The sequence below is a fragment of the Gracilinanus agilis genome, chromosome 2 (assembly GCF_016433145.1).
Source record: "Gracilinanus agilis isolate LMUSP501 chromosome 2, AgileGrace, whole genome shotgun sequence".
Lineage (NCBI taxonomy): Eukaryota > Metazoa > Chordata > Mammalia > Didelphimorphia > Didelphidae > Gracilinanus > Gracilinanus agilis.
The window spans coordinates 420,049,393-420,069,161 of NC_058131.1; positions in this window are offsets into that span (position 1 = coordinate 420,049,393).

The following is a 19,769-nucleotide window of genomic DNA, read 5'->3' on the forward strand; positions in this document are numbered from 1 at the left end:
TTATATTCATAAGAACCCTATCAAACAATAGTTAAGAGGAAATGGTTAAAGATGCTATGGGAATGTGTGATACTATTCTAAAGAGCTCTTGAATAATTCATATCTTCATCAAGACCAGAGTCTGCCACAATTTTAATTTATGGAATGCCAACTGGTTCTTCATTACTGCTGAGCAATCATTGTAATTTCCCCCAAATGACTCTATCAACCCTCTCTATACCTGCTAGCTATTTCAAACCTTCTCTCCTTGAAATCCATGGGGTCCCCCACCATAAGTTTCCTTTGTTTAGGCTATTACACACCTTAAAATTCCTCTACAAAGTCCCCTATTTTCTTCTTTTTTTTTTAAAGGTACACAGTTATTCCTCAAAGAAGGAAGGAGATAGGTTACCAATCAGTACTTGGAAAATCAAGAGAATCTGTGATGCAGTCACCTGAGAAGGGTGCCCAGCCAGGAATGTTCCTTGGCCCACCAGAGAGAAAAGGGAGAAGTAGGCCAGAGAGAAAGCTCCGCTCCCCTGACCTGCTGGAAGAGAAGAGAGGCAGAAAGAAAAAACAGAGCCAAAAAAGCTTCTATTCTCCTGGCTGACAGGCCACAAAGAGAGCTGGCACAGGACCAAGAGGCTGCAGTTCTTGTGGCCAGCAGGGAGGGAAGAGAGAGAGAGAGCAGGGAAGCCTAAAGAAAGAGTCCATGGAAAGACAAAGACCACAGAAGCCCAGTCTTAAAACCTTACCCTACTGCCTCCTCTCTAGGCAGGTCACATTCCTATCACTTTCCTTCTGGCTAGGAGTTGAACCCTTTCCTCAGCTCTTGCCCTAAGGCTGAGGAAATAGATAGTCTGGTATACTCCAAGCTAGGGTCAATGGAAGGCGTTTTCCTTTTCCAAAGAACAAGATAGTTTGGAATGAAGGAGATCCTGCCCTAATTGTAATAGAAATCTGTCTCCATATCTGGTGTATCCATCTCCTTTTTTCCTCTTTTGCCTNGCTTCTCTCTCTCTCTCTTTCTCTCTCTCTCTCTCTCTCTCTCTCTCTCTCTCTCTCTCTCTCTCTCTTTCTCTCTCTATCTCTCTCTCTCTTTCTCTCTCCGTCTCCCTCTTTACCACCACCCCCCTTTCTCTTTCATGCTTGCTTTCTATCTTAGTAACAACTCAAAGACAGAAAGGCAAGGGCTAGGCAATTGAGATTAAGTGACTTGCCCAAGGTCACACAAGTAAAAAGTGTCTGAGGCCAAATTTGAACTCAGGTCCTCCCATCTCCAGGTCTGACTCTTTATCCACTGTGCTCCCTCGATGCTCCCTCAGTGTCTGGTTTGTCAGAATACATGCGAGCCCATACCCCTCAGCCATGCAGATACTAAATACTTGGGTAGGGAAAATTCCAAGCTTAAAAACCCTAGTTCGGGGCCTAAACTCTAAGAAAGAAAGACAAAGGCAGGTGTGTTTTCTAGGAAGGTAGAAGGAAACAGGAAAGGAATACGTCCTCTTTTTGGCTTCACCTTCTTCCTCCTCCCTTTATGCCAAACAACCAAAAGGGTTGAAATCTTGACTTTGCTACTTACTAGCTATGTGATCTTTATTGAAAATTATACTGGGGCCAGCTAGGTGGCTCAGCAGATAGAAAGCCAGGTGGGAGGTCCTGGATTCAAATCTGGCCTCAGACACTTCCTAGCTGTGTGACTCTGGGCAAGTCACTTAACCCCAGGTGTCTAGCTCTTACCACTCTTCTGCCTTGGGACCAATGCAGAAAATAAGGATTTAAAAAAGAAAGAAAGAAAAGAAAGTTATATTGCCTCTGTGACCCATTGTTCACAGACCTGCTTGTGTTCAGGGGAGGTAGCAGTCTCTCACTTAATCAAATCATCCCCTACCTGTTTGTATTTGGAAGTTGTCAAGTAGTCCCTCAGCAGGGAGGCAGGGAGGTGTCAGAGTCCCACCTCTTTTGCTGATTTGGATCTATCCAAATTGTCTTTTTAAAAATTTTTGGCAATGGGGGTTAAGTGACTTGCCCAGGATCACACAGCTAAGAAGTGTCTGAGGCCAGACTTGAACCCAGGACCTCCCGTCTCTAGGCCTAGCTCTCAATCCACTGAGCCACCCAGGTGCCCCAAATTGTCTTTTATAAGTTGACTCAAAACCAGATCAAATTACTTGGCTGCACCAGGATGGAGAAGAGAAGGAGGGAAGGAGACAATTTGGATATAAATTCAGAAAACTTGTATGGAAATGTGTTATTACATGTAATTGGTAAAAAAAATGAATTACTTAAAAAAATAAAAGCAGTCCCACCTAGAAGCCGTTTGGCGATCTATAGTGATCCACCTTTGCTATCCTGAAGTACTTCTCATAAACTCCTTCCTTTCAGTTCTTTTTGTCCTGAGTTTTGCCTTATTATTCATCAGAGTGAAAACCCAAAAAAAGTATTTGCCTTTCAAAACCTTCTTTGTTACTGATGTCTTTGGCCTTTAGTTTCCTCTTCTGTAAAAAAGAGATAGTTGGTCTGGATGACCTTTAAGGCCCTTCTAACTCTAGACCAATGATCCTGTCACACCTAGCCAGGGACAATCATGAGCCAATTTCTGCCGTTTTCAGATGGAGACCTTGGCCTGGGCTGCAAGCCAAGTGAGGTTCATTTACCAGAGAATACCCCGACATGAGCCCAAATGAGTGAAGCTATCACATGGGATACAACATATCTAGGATATCAGGAGTACTGGTAACTGTTTAACAACCTTGGGGTGGGGGGATGTATGGATGACACCATTTAAAAAAATCCAACCCTATGTTCTGTCTTAGAATCAATATTGGGTATTGGTTCTAAGGCAGAAGAGTGGTAAAGGTTAGGCAATGGGGGTCAAGTGACTTGCCCAGAGTCACACAGCTAGGAAGTATCTGAAGTTGCATGTCACTTTTTGAAGTTTAATCTGCTTTATTAACATTTTCTCCATCACTTTAAGTCTAGACATCCAGTAAAACAACGATTCAAGTCCCAATTTGTAACATTTGCCCATTTCTGAGGTATAAGTTCTCAAATAGAAAATTTGACAATGAGCTAGCAGGCAACTGGACCTGGAGGCAGGAAGACTCATCTTCCTAAATTCAAATTTGGCCTCAGATACTTAGCTGTGTGACCCTGGGCAAGTTCCTTAACTTTGTTTGCCTCAGTTTCCTCATTTATAAAATGAGCTGGAGAAAGAAACGGCAAAACTACTCTGGTATCTCTGCCAAGAAAACCCCCAAAAACCCAAACTGGAGTTGACTCCACCTTGATACAAGCTTGGGTGAGGGAAAAGCTGTTGCAATCATCTTATTCAGAGACTCAAGTATTAACAAGGAAGCTCTCTTAGGAAGTTTAATTATGGATGATCAGCTGGAGAATTTTTTTAAAGGTCAGTGATGGCAAGTTACAATTTACTTTGAAGTCTACAGACATTGCCTCAGAGGGAAATCAAAGTAGTGTTCCTGGGGTGGGTTGAGAGCCAAGTCTAAGGACAAGAGGTCCCTGGGTTCAAATCTGGCCTCAGACACTTCCTGGCTATGTGGCTCTTGGCAAATCATTTAAAACCCCCATTACCTAGCCCTTACCCCTTGTTTGCTTGGGACCAATACACAATATTGGTTCTAAGAAAGAAAGAAAGAGTTTAAAACAAAATAAAAGATCATTTTCCTATTCAAATACATTTCCCCTTCCCCAGACTTTAGTGCCTTCCCTTGTAAAGTTACTTTGTATTTACTTTCTATATCTTCTATATTCTGCTAGATGTACATGTTTCCTGCCTTTATTAAAATATAAGCACCTTGAGGAAAGGGCTATTTTTGCTTATTCTCTGTTTTGTTCAGTTTAGCCCTGTGCCTGACTTATTTTAAGTAAGCCTTAAAAATGTTTATTAACTGATCTTGCCTCTACCTTCCGATGGTGCCTACCCTTTTACCTTGTCACCTTAAAAGATTGTAATTTCATGGGTATAGACACTGTCTTCACTAGTGCAGATGTCAGTCCCTTTATAAGTTGTTATACTTGGAAAACTCATTACCATGCAGTCAACTTAGTGATGCCTCCCCTCCCATATTCCCAATTTAGTTAGGTTAATCTAGGGAGAAAACGAGGGAAGATTTATTAAATGTTTGTGTGGTTGAAGGGGTATCCTATCTCCCCTCCCCCCATGCAAGTAAGGTTTGTTTTTCCCTGAAGGGGAAAAACCATTCTCTTCCTTCTTTCTACCCCCCCCCCCACTTGATTAGCCCAGTGGAATGGTGGGATGTGGATTGACTGAAATGACTGAGGAAACAAAGGTTTGAGTTTCTGAGCATATAATTTATTGGCAGGGTGTGCAATTGCACAACAAATTGGGACTAGGCCCCCGTCTAGGCTCTGGACCCCAAAATGGGGTGGGGGGAGAGATTTTTATGCATTACAAGAAAAAACGGTTAACAGTATATAAACCAGGATTAGGTAATCTGATTTCTAATTGGAAGAAAGATGGGGACTTTCCAATTTAGGAGGGGGAGAGCAAATAGGTGCAATTCCCTAAGATCAGAAAAAGAGGTATCCCACTGTTCCTCCCCCAAAATGTTTGTATTCAATCAAAGAAACAAGGAAACAAAAACTGATTGACCAGCACAGGGCCATTCTCCAGACAAGATAGATGGATTGCTTCAGATGTATACTTTTGAGAAAACTCCTTACATCAATCTTTGGGTCTGACTGGATTTCTGGTCAGCATAACCTAGGTCCTTAGCTAAGGTCTCTCAGCAACAGTGGTCCAGCTAGGTTCAAAACAATGCAATAACGTTTTCTCACAATGCTCATAATTGAGTAAGCTTTCTCATAAGGCAGAAATTGGACTAGAGCCATACTTGAATAGAAAAAGAACTGAGCTAGATCCAGAATTGAGTCTCAAGATGGAATCAGTGTGGTTCACTCAATTCCCACAGAACTAATGTGGGCCTCCTCTGATGTACCTTTCAGGTGCCCCTGGGTGAATTGACTTGACTTCCTGGACACTTACAGGCTTAAAAGATTCTACATGAGGCTCTTTAAAATTGGTGGATGCCCAAGACTCAGGCATACTGCTTTGATGACCAGAGAAATTTCCACACGAAGATGAGGGGAGCCACTTCTACCTAAGCTATATGCTAGAGTATCCTTGTTGATTATTCTTCCTGTGCTATGGCCAAGTAAAAACTCCTTTTGTTAACAACTGAATGACCAGTGAGTGCCTCATTTCATACCAACATCCACCTAAAGCTAACACCTAGAGACCTGAGACAGATCCACATCTTATAGCTTATGATATGCCAGAGTTGGAGTCTTCAAGCATAATAGAGTTGTCCAAAAGTGGAATGGGCTGCCTTTGGAGGGAATAGGTTTCTCCTCACTAGAGATCTTCAAGCAAAGGTTGAGTGGCCACTTGTTGGGATGCTGGAGAAGAGATTTATTCAGGAATGGGTTGGATTAGATATTGACTGAGACCCTTCCAGTCCAGAGATCCTGTGACTTGTCAGAATTTGCTTTATTGGAGAAGCCAAGATCGACTCTATGAATGATGAGGCATCAGAGCAGGACTTTTGAGGAAGACAGGGATGATAGAATAATAATATTGAATTTACATCAATGCACTGTTTTTCTTAAAAGCTCTCTCGTGAACTTTCTGGGAAGCTTTTGGCACTTCTCTTTGGTGCTATTTCTTCATCTGGAAGGAAGGGAGGAGATATTTTCTATCTCCTATCTCCCACCCAACATCCTATGTTCTACAATCCTTGTGGTCCCTTCCAGCCTAAGGGTCTTTCCAGCTCTAGTATTCCATAGGTCTATTTTTCTAAGGTCCCGAATGAAGCTGAGATTGTGTATTTATTCCTCTTCAATAAGGATAGGCTGAAGAAGGGGAGGGAATTCTAATCAAGAGTAACACTTGACCAAAGTCAGAGACTGGAGTGACCATTTGTGGAGGGGAGCAGTGGGAGGTAAGGCTGAAGAATTGGTTGGAGCAAGACTGTGGAAGGCTTTTAGTGCCTAACTAAAGAGTTTCAACTTTATTTGGTCAGCAGCAGGGAATCAGGAAAATGTTTTGAACAAAGGAAGGATGCAATCAAAGCCAAGCATTAGAACGATTGCCATGGCAACCTGTGTTGCATAGACTGAGGAGGGGGAGAGACTGGAGGCTGGAAGATCAGTTGGATGTTATTGTAATAGCCTTAGTGACAGACAAGATTTTTAGCTAGGGTGGTGGAAATGGGGAAAGAGGGATGAATTCAAGAGATATTGTAGAGGTAACATTTGGCTATTGATTGGTATTGAATGTCTGTGGAGAGTAAGACAGAGGGAAGAGTTAAAAATGGCTGAAAGGGTAGTGGGGCTGCTGAAAAAACAACAACAAGGAAGCCAGGGGGAAAGAGAGGAGAGAGAAGAGAATCAGCTCAGTCTGCTTTCATATCCATTTTCTCATTTCTGACTCTCAACAATGTGTTATATAATTACTCCATTTTGCAGATGAAATTGAGATGCAGAAAGAAAAAAAAAAAAGACTTGCCCAGGATCATACAGCAAGTTAGTGACAGAATTGAGTTTCCTCCTCTACAAATAGAGACAGTTGGTTTGGTTTCACAGAACCTCAGAGTTAGACGGGACCTTAGAGGCCATCTAGTCCAATCTGGACAAGAGTCCCTTCTACACCATACCTGGCAAGTGGCCAATGGTATTTGCTCAACTCTAGTGAAAAACAACCCACTGTCCACTGAGGCAGCCCATTCTACTCTTTGGTTGTCAAATTATTAGGAATATTTCCCCCATAATGAGTTCCAATATGTCTCTCTACACCTTCTGGCCAAGGTTCTTGGTTCTACCCTTTGAAACCAAATCTAATCCCTCTTTCAGAGTGACAACTGATCCAATCCAATCTAAGCCAACAAGCATATTTATCAAGTATCTACATTTGAGGTACTACACTAGGCTCTGGGAAGATGAAGTCAAAACAAAAAATAACCTCTTCCCTGAAGGAGCTTCTACTCTCTAGCTATCTTGAAGGTAGCTATCATGGTTCCCTTAAGTTTTCTTTTCTCAAGTTTAACTACTCACACTTCCTTCAGTTAATCTATCAGTAATGTGATCTTGAGGCCCCGGGCTGTTAAGTGGCCCAGTGGGTAGAACACCAGGTTTTAGATTCAGGAAGACCTGAATTCAAATCCGGCCTCAGACATTTACTAGCTGTGTGACTCTGGACAAGTCACTTAACCCTGTTGGCCTCAGTTTTCTCATCTGTAAAATGAGCTGGAGAAGGAAATGGCAAACCACTCTAGAAGCATCTTTGCTAAGACTGAAATGACTCAACAACAATGACTTGGAACTTTTCATTTTTCTGATCACTATACTTTGTTCTTACAATGTGGTGTCCAGAACTAAGCATAGCACTCTAGGTGGGTCTAGTTAAGGTAGAGCACAGTGAATCTATGACCGTCTCCACTCTGCACTCTATTTTTCTCTTTACAAAAGCTGTGATGGAATTAACTTTTTTTTTTACTTCAGTATTACATCATCACATTGAGTTTACAATTCACTAAACTCCCCTCTTGCCATCTTGTTAGTCATACCTTCCTTTACAAAAAATTTACTTGTGAAATTGATTTTTTTTGAAGCTGTTGGACTATATTTAGATTTCATCTTATCTTTTATTCTTATACCTTAACCATTGTCAAACTTTTTTAACTCAGGACCCCTTTATAATCTTAAAAATTACTCAAGTTCTCTCTCCTCTCCTCACCCAGTCCAAAGAGTTCTTGTTTGTGTAAGTTATATCTAGTGGTATTTGCTGTATTGGGAATTTAAAATAGTTTTGTACTCAGGACACCCCCACCCCATCCCAAAAGGGTCTTGGGAACTTCTAGAAGTCCCCAGACCACACTTTGAAAAGTTTTGTTGTGTGTTATCTTAATTTCCTCATTTGAAAAGTGGAGTTGGACTAGACATCTTCTGAGGGCCTTTTAGGCTCTAGATCTATGATTCTTATTTGAATTCTACTCCATATCCCCTAAACACAACTATTCTCTGGACCTTGACAGTAGTCTTCTTTTTAAAAGTCTTTCTATCTTTACTTTCTCCTGTCTTCAATTCATTTTTCATGCCCTTTGTTGTTATTATTGTTATTTTTCAGTCATGTCTGACTCCTTGTGACTCCATTTGGGGTTTTCTTGGCAAAGATGCTGGAGTGATTTGCCATTTCCTTCTTCATCCCATTTTACAGATGAGGAAACTGAGGGGAAAAGGGTTAAGTGACAGCTAGTAGTTGTTTAAGGTCAGATTTGAACTAAAGATGATGAGTCTTCCTGACTCCAAACCCAGAACTCTCTCCTCACAACCATCCAATTGTCCTCTCTGCTCTATATCAAGGCTTATTTTGCAACTCCCTCTAGTTGCCTATTAGCCATGTAGGATGTTGGCACATTGTCTAGTACATAGCAATAGTTTTATAAATGTAAAACCTGGGCAGGAGGGGGTATGGCAAGAGAAAGATGGCAGAGGGGTAGTGAATTATATGAGTCAATAGGAATATATTACCAAAAAAGCCAATACCATTCAAAACCGTATTAAGAGAGGAATTTGGGGCAGCTAGATGGCTCAGGGGTTTGGGTGCCAGGCCTAGAGATGGGAGATCCTGGGTTCAAATCTTGATTCAGATACTTCTTGGCTATGTAATACTGAGCAAGTCACTTGATCGCCATTGCCTAGCCCTTACTGCTCTTCTGCCTTAGAACTAAAGCACAGTCTAGATTCTAGGATGGAAGGTAAGGGTTGAAAAAAAAAATAGCTAGGAATTTTTTGTTATTTTTTAGTTGTAAATGAGGTTTTCTTGGCAAAGATACAACTGCAGTGCTCTGTCATTTCCTTTTCCAGTTCATTTTAGAGATGAAAAAAACTGAGACAAACGGGATTAAGTAACTTGTCCAGGGTCACACAGCTAATAAGTGTCTGAGACCAGATTTGAACTCAGAAAGAATAGCCTTCCTGTCTCCAGGCATGGACCCATCACAGTCCCACTGGACTTCACCCTGGCCAGACCATACCTAGATGTGAAATGCAAGAAGTTCTAATATGGAAATAGGTATCAAGTGACAACATCTGTACAATCCAGTGGAATTGCTTGTCGGCTCTGGGAGGTGGGAGAGAAGAGGAGAGGGAAAGAAAATGAATCATGGAAACATGGAAAAATATTTTAAAATAAATAAACAAACAAACTAATAAACAATTTTAAAAGGCCCAATTTATTAAATATTGAACAAAAAGCCCCGAGTGATTATTAGCTTGTTGACTACAGTTAACAAGTCTGAAGACTGATTAAGGAGTGCTAAGAGTTAAATCAGGCCATAAACAAGCGTGGACACTTTTGTTTTTTGCAGGAATTTATAATCACCTTCCCAGGAGAGAATTTTCCAGGCAGACAGGCAGGCAGGCAACAAGCATGTATTCAGAGATTACTAAGTAAGTACTAGGCACTCTGCTAAGGACTGGGGATAAGGAAAGAAGTCAAAAGACAGTTCTTGCCCTCAAAGAAAGTTGCATTTTAATGGGGAAGAACCACTCATACAACAAAGCTGAAGGGGAGAAGGAGAGAGAAAGTACCGATTGGCTGTGTGATGTTGGAAGTCCAGAGAAGCATAGCTAGGGAGGGCCATAGCATGGATTCTGTCCCTAAAATGGAGGCTCCTAGAAGGAATTCACTGATGAGAGGTGGACAAATATGCAAAGATGAAAAGGAAACTGAGTCATGGTGACCAAGTCCTGAAAGTAGGAAGCATAGATGGGAGGGGAAATGCTTTCTCAGATGCTAGCTAAGTCCATAGAGAACTGGCTCCTATTTCTATGAAAATAAATCTAAAATCAGCTTTAGAATGAGTCACAGCCTTTCCTTCATTTTCCTTCCTTTCTCCTTCAACACCTCAACCCATTATTATTTCTGAAGACAATAAAACGAAGATCTGAGAGTACAGGTAATAATAATTCTAGCTAATATTTACACAGTGTTTATTATGGGCCAGGCACTGTGAAAACAGTTTTACAGTTAATATCTTCATTTGAATTTCACAACAACCCTGGGAGGTAGATATTATTATTATTATTATTATTATTATTATTTGACTCATAGGTAGATATTTATTTTGTCATAAATCAAGTTACATGTCTTAGAGTGAAGGCTTAACTCATACTGTAGACATTAATATTTCGATATACAAGAGACAAATCTTCTCAGACACTGCCTGGCTGTGTGACCCTGGGCAAGTCACTTAACCCCCTTTGCCTAGCTCTTACTGTTCTTCTGCCTTGGTACTAATACACAGTATTGATTCTAAGATGGAAGGTAAGGGTTTAAAACAGTTATGTATACAAGGGGCACCATTTTCCATTTTCAAATTTTACCTAAGGTATATCTTGTTGGAGTTCTTTTTCTCTCCAATATGAAATTCCAACTTGACATGACCACCAGTCTCCCAAAGTATCTAGATGTTATTATTATCCCCATTTTACTGATGAAGAAATTGAGGCAAATGGGAGTTAGGTGTTTTGCTAAAGGTCACTCAGCTAGTAAGTGTCTGAATCCAGATCTGAGTTCTTATCTGCCTGATTCTAGGTCTAGTGCTCTACCCACTGTGCTACCTAGTACCTCTTTCCTTCCAATAACCACCTTATAGTCCCTAGGAGGTAAGGAAAACTGACCAGCACATGTTAAAGACAGAACTTTTTCTGTACAAAAGGAGACAACTGGGAAACTACTCTTTAACTGCTCACCCCCAACAAATTGTTTTGGGTGCAAACCTGGAGATTTCTAGCACAACTTTTCCCGTCTTCCTCCAACATTTCCAGCCCTCTGGAGCCCAACCATCCCCAGGGTAAAAGCAAATAAATCTCATTTGGATATGAAAGTTCTGGGAGTAGTTTTTATTTTTCTTTTTTGCTTTCTTGGCAGGGATTCTGATTTACACGCAGAGTCACTCAATTTTGGTGCCATATGTAGAGATTTTTAAGTGGGAAGAACTTGATCAAGCTTCCTTTTAATTTTTATAAAAATCTTTTTTCTTTGCTGTAACAAAATGTTTTTTATTCATACATTTTGATCTTTACAAAACAGAAAAAATCCCCCAAATGGGTTAAAAATCTTGTGAATCCAGAGAAGTAACTTTAATTCAAAGGGAGATCTCAAGTAGAGCCAATTTGTTCTGCCAGACACATCTTCCTTATATCCAGATCTGCTTCTGTCAGTCATCTGCTCCACGATCTCTGGTGGCTCCCTATTTCCTAGCTAAACTGCTGACTCTTTTGTCAGGCATTCAGGGCATTCCTCAGCCTGGCGAGATTCTATCTTTTCAGGTTATCCTCTATTAATCCCCTATAGCTGCTTGGACAGAATCCAAGAATCTCAGAGTTGGGCGGTATCTCTGAGGGATAGCCCAAGCTGTACCTGGCCAGGAAGCCCTTCCATAGCCTCCCTGACCTGGTCACCTCAAGTTCAAGGGAAACCATTATTTCTCAAGGCAGCAGATGCCATTTTGGCATGTTTTTGTTAAAGAGGTTTTGTTTTTATTGAGCTTAAATTTGCCCCAGCAACTTTACCTTGTTGCTTTTTGGGACCCAAAAGCACATGTCCAATCTCTTTGCCATGGGACAGTTCTTTATTCTATTTTTAAATTTTATTTATTATTTCAGTTACATGGAGAAACAATTTTTGAGAGTTGTTTTCTGACATTTTAAAATTCAGATTTTCTCCCTCCCTCCCTTCTGCCACCTTTCCCGAGGCAATATGTAGTCTGATCTATGTTATATCAGTGCTCTTGAGCAATACATATTTCCATATTGCTCATGCCGTGACAGAAGACACATTTCACACGTACAATAAAACACTCATGAAGGAAATAAAGTGGAAGATGGCATGCTTTGATCTGCAATCAGACGCCAACAAGTCCTTCTTTGGCCCTGGAGAGGTAGCATTTTTCATCCTGAATTCCTTGTGGATATCTTGGGAACTTGCTTTGCTGATAATGGTTTAATCTTTCACAGTTGATCATTATAATATTTCTGTTACCATATATATTGTTCTTGTGGTTCTGCTCACTTTACTTTGAATCAGATGTTCACATAAATCCAGGTTTTTCTGAACTCATCTTGTGTGCCATTTTTTATGGTGTGATAGTTTTTCATCATAACCACATACCACATGTTGTTTGTCCATTCCCCAAGTGATGGACATACCCCTGGCTTTTCAATTCTTTGCCACTTCAAAAAGAGATGCTAAAAATATTTTTATACAGATAGGTCTTTGGGACAATTCTTTGAATACTTGAAGGCAAATATTATGATCTTCCTAAGTCTTCTCTTCTTAGGCTAAAGATCCCCAGAGTCTCCCTGTTCTTATATTACTTCAGGATGCTTCCAAACCCAATAACCCCAGATTCTCTGTTTGCTAGGGACTCCCTCGTATTGTTGTTGTTGAGGTGTTTCAGTTGTGTCTAATTCTCTATGACCCCATTTGGAGTTTTCTTGGCAGAGATACTGGAATAGTTTGCCATTTCCTTCTCCAGCTTGTTTTACAGATGAGGAAAGTGAAGTCAAAAAGATTAAATGACCTGCCCAAGGTCACAAACTAATGTGTGTCTGAGATAACATTTGAACTTAGGATGAGGCGTCTTTCTGACTTCAGGCCTAGTGCTCTAGCCTCTGTGCTACCTAACTGCCTTCCCTTTCTCTATATCACATTTGATTCTCTCTAACATTCAATGACTATATACAGTTCTTAAAGAACTCTCCTCCTTCCCTTTTTCTGCCATTTGAATTCCTACCTATCCTTCTTTCCTGGTCTTGGTTCTCTATCTGGTACAATGGATGACTCAGAACCCAAGGGATCAGGCAAACAGTTCTTTTTTTTTTTTAAACCCTTATCTTCCTCCTTAGAATCAATACTGTGTATTGGTTCCAAGACAGAAGAGAGTAAGGGCTAGGAAATGCGGGTTAAGTGACTTGTCTAGGGTCACACAGCTAGCATGCATCTGAGGCCAAATTTGAACCCAGGACCTCTGGGTCTCTAGGCCTGGCTCTCAATCTACTGAGCCACCTAGACAAACAATTATTGTAATGTAAATACAGCCAACCATCCCCAGAGTAAAAGCAATACACAAGGGTTTTTTTGGTAGGGTTTTTTAAAGCCATATAATTATTTTTATGCCAATAAATCAAGGATATTAAATACAATCCTCAAGGAAGTCCCCTGAGGTCTCAGGAGCTCCCAGTCAAACTTGTGAAACTTGTTTTCATATCCTTTTCAGCCAAATGGCCCACAGTCAGGTCCCAGTTCAATCCACTTGGGGCAAAGTTAGCTCAGACTGCCCCAGGATCTGCTCCCATGGTTCCTATCTCAGGAGTGTCTTTCATGGAAGAGCAGGAGTTAATTCAATCCTCCTCAGTTCCATTAGCATCCTGGACCCTAAGACCTTCAAAGTCCAACCCAAATGCTACCTTTTCTGGGAAGCTTTCCCGGTGGGGAACAACCTTTACCCTCCTTAGACTTCGCAGCACACTGGGCTTTTGCTTCTCAAAGCACTTGTCATGTATTTTTTACTAGACATTTTTTTTCATATCTACCTTTTGGATTGCAAGCTTCTTTTAAAAAAAATAACCCAAACCCTTACCTTCTGCCTCAGAACTGACTCTAAGTAACAGTTCCAAGGCAGGAGAGTGCTAAGGGCTAGGCAATGGGGTTAAGTGATCACATAGCTAAAAAATCCTGGAGGCTAAATTTAAAGCCAGGTCTTCCTGTCTCTAGGCCTGGCTCTCCATCTAGCTGCCCCTGGATTGTAAGCTTCTTGAGTCTTATTTAAATTTTGTTTCTTTCCTAGTAAATCATGTACTGTGTAAACACCTGAAGGACTCAAACCCAAACCACTTACACACATACATACACACATGCTAGTTAGAAACTGGGCCAATCGCCAGAATGTCAGAGCTAGAATCAAGGGTCTGTCTATTGGCAAATGTTTAACAAGGGTTTCTTCTAAGATCCACTACACACTTTTAAGTTTAATTTGCATTATTAGCATTTTCTCCATCACTTTCTTAAGTCTGGACAATATATGAAACAAAAAATCAAGTCATAATTTGTAGCATTGCTTGATTTCTGAATCATAAATGCTTACAGCTGGCATTTTACAACTACCTCTGACCTGGCTGGAACTGGCTCTAGTACACTCTTGGCTAAACGAGTTCTTGGAGCTCATTTATTCTGTCCAACAATATTGCTTCTGGTTTTGTGTCCATTTGTTTTTCATACAAAGGCTCACTCTGCTTTTCCCCTCTAGTTCTTGGATTTCCTCAGAGAACTTCTGTTTTAGGATCAGTTCTAAGTCAAGAGAGCGGCAGCAAGGGCTAGGAAATGAGGGTTAAGTGATTTGCCCATGGTCATAAGACTAGGAAATGTCTGAAGTCAAATTCGAACCCAGTTCCTCTTGACTCCAAGCCCAAGAGCTTTTTCCATTATGTTACCTAGCTGCCCTTAACACCATCACTTCTTTATTTATTTGAATAAGGCATACCCTCTTAGAACCATACTGCAGCCCATCAAACCTCAGCGATACATACATATGAAGTCAGATTTTCTTCTTTGCATGAGGATCTTGCTTGTTATCCACACTTTGTGCAATTGTGTAGACGCTTGAGGCCATAGGTTTTATTATTGATTCCTTCAATTCTTGGACATTCCACTCTTCCTCTTCTTCCTCCATTGTAGCTCCTCTTTGTGGTATTTAGCTTGGTGGGTATACAGTACGTAGGAAGGGTTCTTTCCTCTCTCCTTTCAGAATAGAGTCTTTTGATTATCTTATTCCAGGCAAGTAAATTCTTAGTAGTCCTGGTTAAGTGCATTACATTCCTAGCCAGGAGCCTCTTATTCCTGTATTTGACACCATATTTCATGAATATGCATCCTATTCTTAACATGTTTTAACGGATTGTTCCCTTCCTAAATCTCCTTTTGTTTTCTGCGGCCTTTGTCTTCCATTGGCAGTGCTGACAAAATCACCAACTTTGCTCCAAAGGGCAAATTTCTTGCCCCCAGCTTTGTGACTTTGCTGTCTTCAACAGGGCTTTCTAGATACCTTTCTGACTTTTATGTCTATTTTATGTCTATTAATAATCTAGTTTGACTAGATTATTTGGAGACTATTGTTATCAGATCAATAAATAATTCAGAAGGGATTCTTTATCTACTAGTATTGATGTCTTCTTCCATGTTGTTGTTGTTAAATCCTTCATTTTTTTTTTTAATTTTAAACCCTTAACTTCTGTGTATTGACTTATAGGTGGAAGATTGGTAAGGGTAGGCAATGGGGGTCAAGTGACTTGCCCAGGGTCACACAGCTGGGAAGTGTCTGAGGCCGGATTTGAACCTAGGACCTCCTGTCTCTAGGCCTGGCTCTCAATCCACTGAGGTACCCAGCTGCCCCCTAATCCTTCATTTTTGAAGGGGATGGAGGATATCATTATTTCTTGACTCATGAATGGATTTAAGTTAGGAGAGTTGCACAAAGTGTGAAGGCAGTTGTCAATGCCCATCATTATTTTTGAGGTCAGGCATCTTTTTTTTTTTTCTGAGTTTTGATTCTCATTTCTTCTTCAGGACAAATTTCATATCTCTTAATACCAGAAATTCAGAGGTCCCATTTCATAGACCTAGAGCCAGAAGGAAACTCAGAATTCATCTACTTAAACCTCCTCACTTTGTACACGAAGAAACTGAGGCACAAAGAAATTTAATGATTTGCCCAAGATTATATGGGTAACAATCATTGGAATAGTCAACCTTTTTCCAGTTAAGTCCAATTCTTCATGACTCTACTTGGAGTTTTCTTGACAAAAATCCTTGAGCAGTTTGTCACTACTTTCTTCAGGTTATTCTTTTTTTTTTTCTTAACCCTTACCTTCTATCTTAGAATTAATACTGTTTATTGGTTCCAAAGCAGAAGGGTGGTAAGGATTAGTCAATGGAGGTTAAATGACTTGTCTAGGGTCACATAGCAGCTCATTCTACAGGTGAGAAAACTGAGGCAACCAGGGTTAAATAACTTGCCCAGGGTCATACCAATTTGAATTCAGGTCTTCCTGAATCTAGGTTTAGAGCTTTATCTAGCATGCTACTGCTCATAATCAGTAGAATCATGGTTCAAACTAAGGTCTTCTGACTCAAAAAATCCAGTATTCTTTCCATTTTGGTTCTTCCCTTTCTTTTTTTCACTACATTCTTCCACCATATCATCTACTCTTCTGATAATCCTGATGATTCTCTTCCTCCTGGACAGATCATTTGTCTTCCTTGTTTTTCACTCAGAGGCCTTTCCTCCATTTTTTAAAAGAAGGAAAACTTATTTCACTTTCTTTGATAACCTAAAGAGTGAGAGTGGTCTTCTTTCTGAAAGGGAGATGAGCTTCCCTTTTAACATGGATAATAATCACCTGGCCTAAGCAGAAACATACATCACTTGCTTTATACAAAAGTCACTGCAAAATTCTCTCATCTCTTGAATAATTTAGGTCGGACATTGCCTTTGTTCTCAAGCATTTTTACTATGTAGTTGGAGAGACAAGATGAAAAATTCCAGAGTTGGAGTTAATGGAGAACTGGCTCCACAATCTGGTTCTGCCATTTACTAGCTATGTGACCCTGGACCTTGGTTTCCTCATCTGTAAAATAGAAATTGTAATTCTTGTTCTCCCTACCTTACAGATTTATTGGGAAGAAACTGCTCTATAAACCATAAAGCATTTTGTAAATGTGAGCTATGGGAGATGCTTGGACAACAGCATGAGATGATATATATCAAAGTCTATATGGACCTAGCACATTGCCTCCCTGAGATTTAACAAATCAATAATCATTTATTAAGTGCATACTACATGGCAGGCACTAGAGGCGATGCTGAGGCTATAAGGAATAAAAAAAGGCTCTTGCCTTCAAGGAGTCTATTAGGAGAAATAGTCTTAGCAGCTGTGGGGACCAAGAAAAGCCTCGAGTTAGAGGTGGTGCTAGAGATTCCTAGAGGCAGAGGGAAGGAGGGAGTGCGTGCTAGGCAGAGGAGATAGTCTATATCAAAGTACAGAGATGGGAGATAGAATTTCCTGCATGAGAAACACAGTAAAGAGGCCTGGTTTGAGCATAGATTGTGTGGAAGGGGATAAAATGTCAGAAGTCTTGAAAGGAAGGTTGATGTCAGGTTGCAAAGGGCTTTAAATGCCAAACAGAAGAGTTTGTATTTGATCCTAAAGGTAACAGAGGACCAATGGAGTTTATTGAGCAGGGGAATGACATGGCCATACCTATGTTTTAGGAATGTCACTTTATGGGATAGCTAGGTGACTTGGATTAAAAGCCAAGCCTAGAGATGGGAAGTCCGGGTTTGAATCTGGCCTCAGATACTTCCCAGCTGTGTGACCCTGGGCAAGTCACTTCACCCCCATTGCCTAGCCCTTACATCTCTTCTGCTTTGGAACCAATACTTAGTATACATTCTAAGACAGAAGGTAAAGTTCGTTTGTTTTTTAATCACATAGTCAACTGTATAAAGGACAGATTGGAAAAGCTTGAGTCTGGGAAACCAATTAGGAGCTAGAATTCATGTGTCCCCTGGCTGACTGACTGGTCACTCAAAAGAGACTTTTTTGGTTGTTCATTTGTTCAGTCATGTCTGACTCTTCATGACCCATGGACCATCGTTCAATAGCCTTTCTGTCCTCCATTATCTCCCAAAGATCGTCAAAGTTCATGTTCATTTTTTCCATGACATTTATCTCTCTATCTCATCCTCTACCATTCCCTTCTCCTTTTACTTTCAATCTTTCCCAACAGCAGAGTCTTTTCCAATGAATCCTATCTTCTCATGATGTGACAATAGCATTAAACTTCAGCCTCCCTATTTGTCCTGCCAATAAGAAGCCTGAATAAATTTCTTTAAGCACAGAGTGATTTGATCTCCTTGCTGTCTAAGGGACTCTCAAAAGTCTTCTCTAGCACCCCAATTCGAAAGCATCGTGGTACTCAGCTTTCCTTATACTTCAACACGCGTAGTCATACGTTGTTACTGGAAAAACCATAGCTTTGATTATATTGAACTTTGTAGGCAAGATGATGTCTCTGCTTTTTGGTATGCTGCCCAGATCTGCTACAGCTTTCCTTTCAGGGAGCATCTTTTAATTCCATGGCTGCAGTCACTGTCTGCAGTGATCTTTGAGCTTGAGAATATAAAATCTGACATCGCTTCCATTTCTTCTCCCTCTATTTGCCAGGAAGTAATGGGTCCTATTGCCATGATTTTAGTTTTTTGATGTTAAACTTCAAGCCAGCTTTTATACTCTCTTCTTTCCCTCTTATCAAGAGTCTTCTTAATTTTTCTTTGCTTTCTGCCATCAGAGTGCTATCATCTGCCTGTCTGAGAGTGTTGATATTTCTCTCAGAAACCTTAATTCTGGCTTTTTATTTGTCCAGCTCGGCATTTTGCATGATGTACTCTGAATATAAGTTAAATAAATAAGGTGACAATATATAGTCTTATTGTTCTCTGGGACTTAGCTAGCCAAAACTGCTAATTATTCCCCTAGCTAATCAAAGTATGGTCACAAGCTTGAATGTTTATTCCATTTTCATGATTATAAGCTTTGAGATTCCTTTATCTGATCATTATATTTTATCACTCCATCTATCCTTCTGCCTTACAACCCCTAATCCTGTTCTTCATCCTCACCATGATCTCCATTCCCTCTAACCCTCAGTTCTTTCCCAGACCATTGCCCCATCATTGTTTATATCCTCTCCTCTACTTTCCTATCTTGACCTCTTTATGAATCAATTGAAATCCACCCTGTTCTCTATTCCTGAATTCCTCGACCCTATGTCCAACTGATAATAATGTTTTAGTATGTCAAGATCATTTCTACCATTCCATTCTATCATGTACTGCTAGAGGGAGCTAGAGGAAATCACAAAATTGTGCTGAATGGGCCCACTATAAATTTACGTTCTCTAATCTCAACTGTCCCTTTACTGTAGCAAGGAAAACATTGTTCTTCCATTTTGCTTTCCCCCTCTCCAAAGCAGCTGATCCATACCTTCTCATACTCTTCTCAAGCTTCCCATAGCACCCTATCTACCTCAGAAAAAAATGAGACCATTTTGCCATCAGCTTCTCCTTCTTTCCTCTTTCTCATCTCACAGCATTAAGACATCTTCCCCAACTATCTCATTCATTTCGATCTTGTTGGAAAGGGTAGTCCTTTGCTTTGCAAAGTCAAGCTTGTCAGTATTCATCCTTGATGCCATGATCCCGAAGCTTCTCCAGCAAATTGCCCCACTATAATCTACACTGTTTTATCTTCAATCTCCAGCTCTCCCTCTGTATAGGTCTCTGTTTCCCACATCCTTAAAACCTCAATCACTGGATCCTTCTATTACCTTCTATTATAGTAGTTATTGTCCTTTAGCTCTCCTCCCCTTTGTGTCTAAACTTCTTGAAAGTCATCTATATTAAGTACCTTTACTTTCTAGGTTGTCCTACCAACTCCTTTCATCACATTTGCTGATTCTTTTTTTTTTTTAATTTATTTTAAATTTAAATTTATTTTTTTACCAGTTACATGTAATATCAATCTTCCTGACAAGTTTTCTAAATTACATGATCAACCTTCCCTTCCCTCTCTGGGTGCTGGCAGGTGATTCGATCTGGGTTATTACCTGTATCATCAACCTAAAC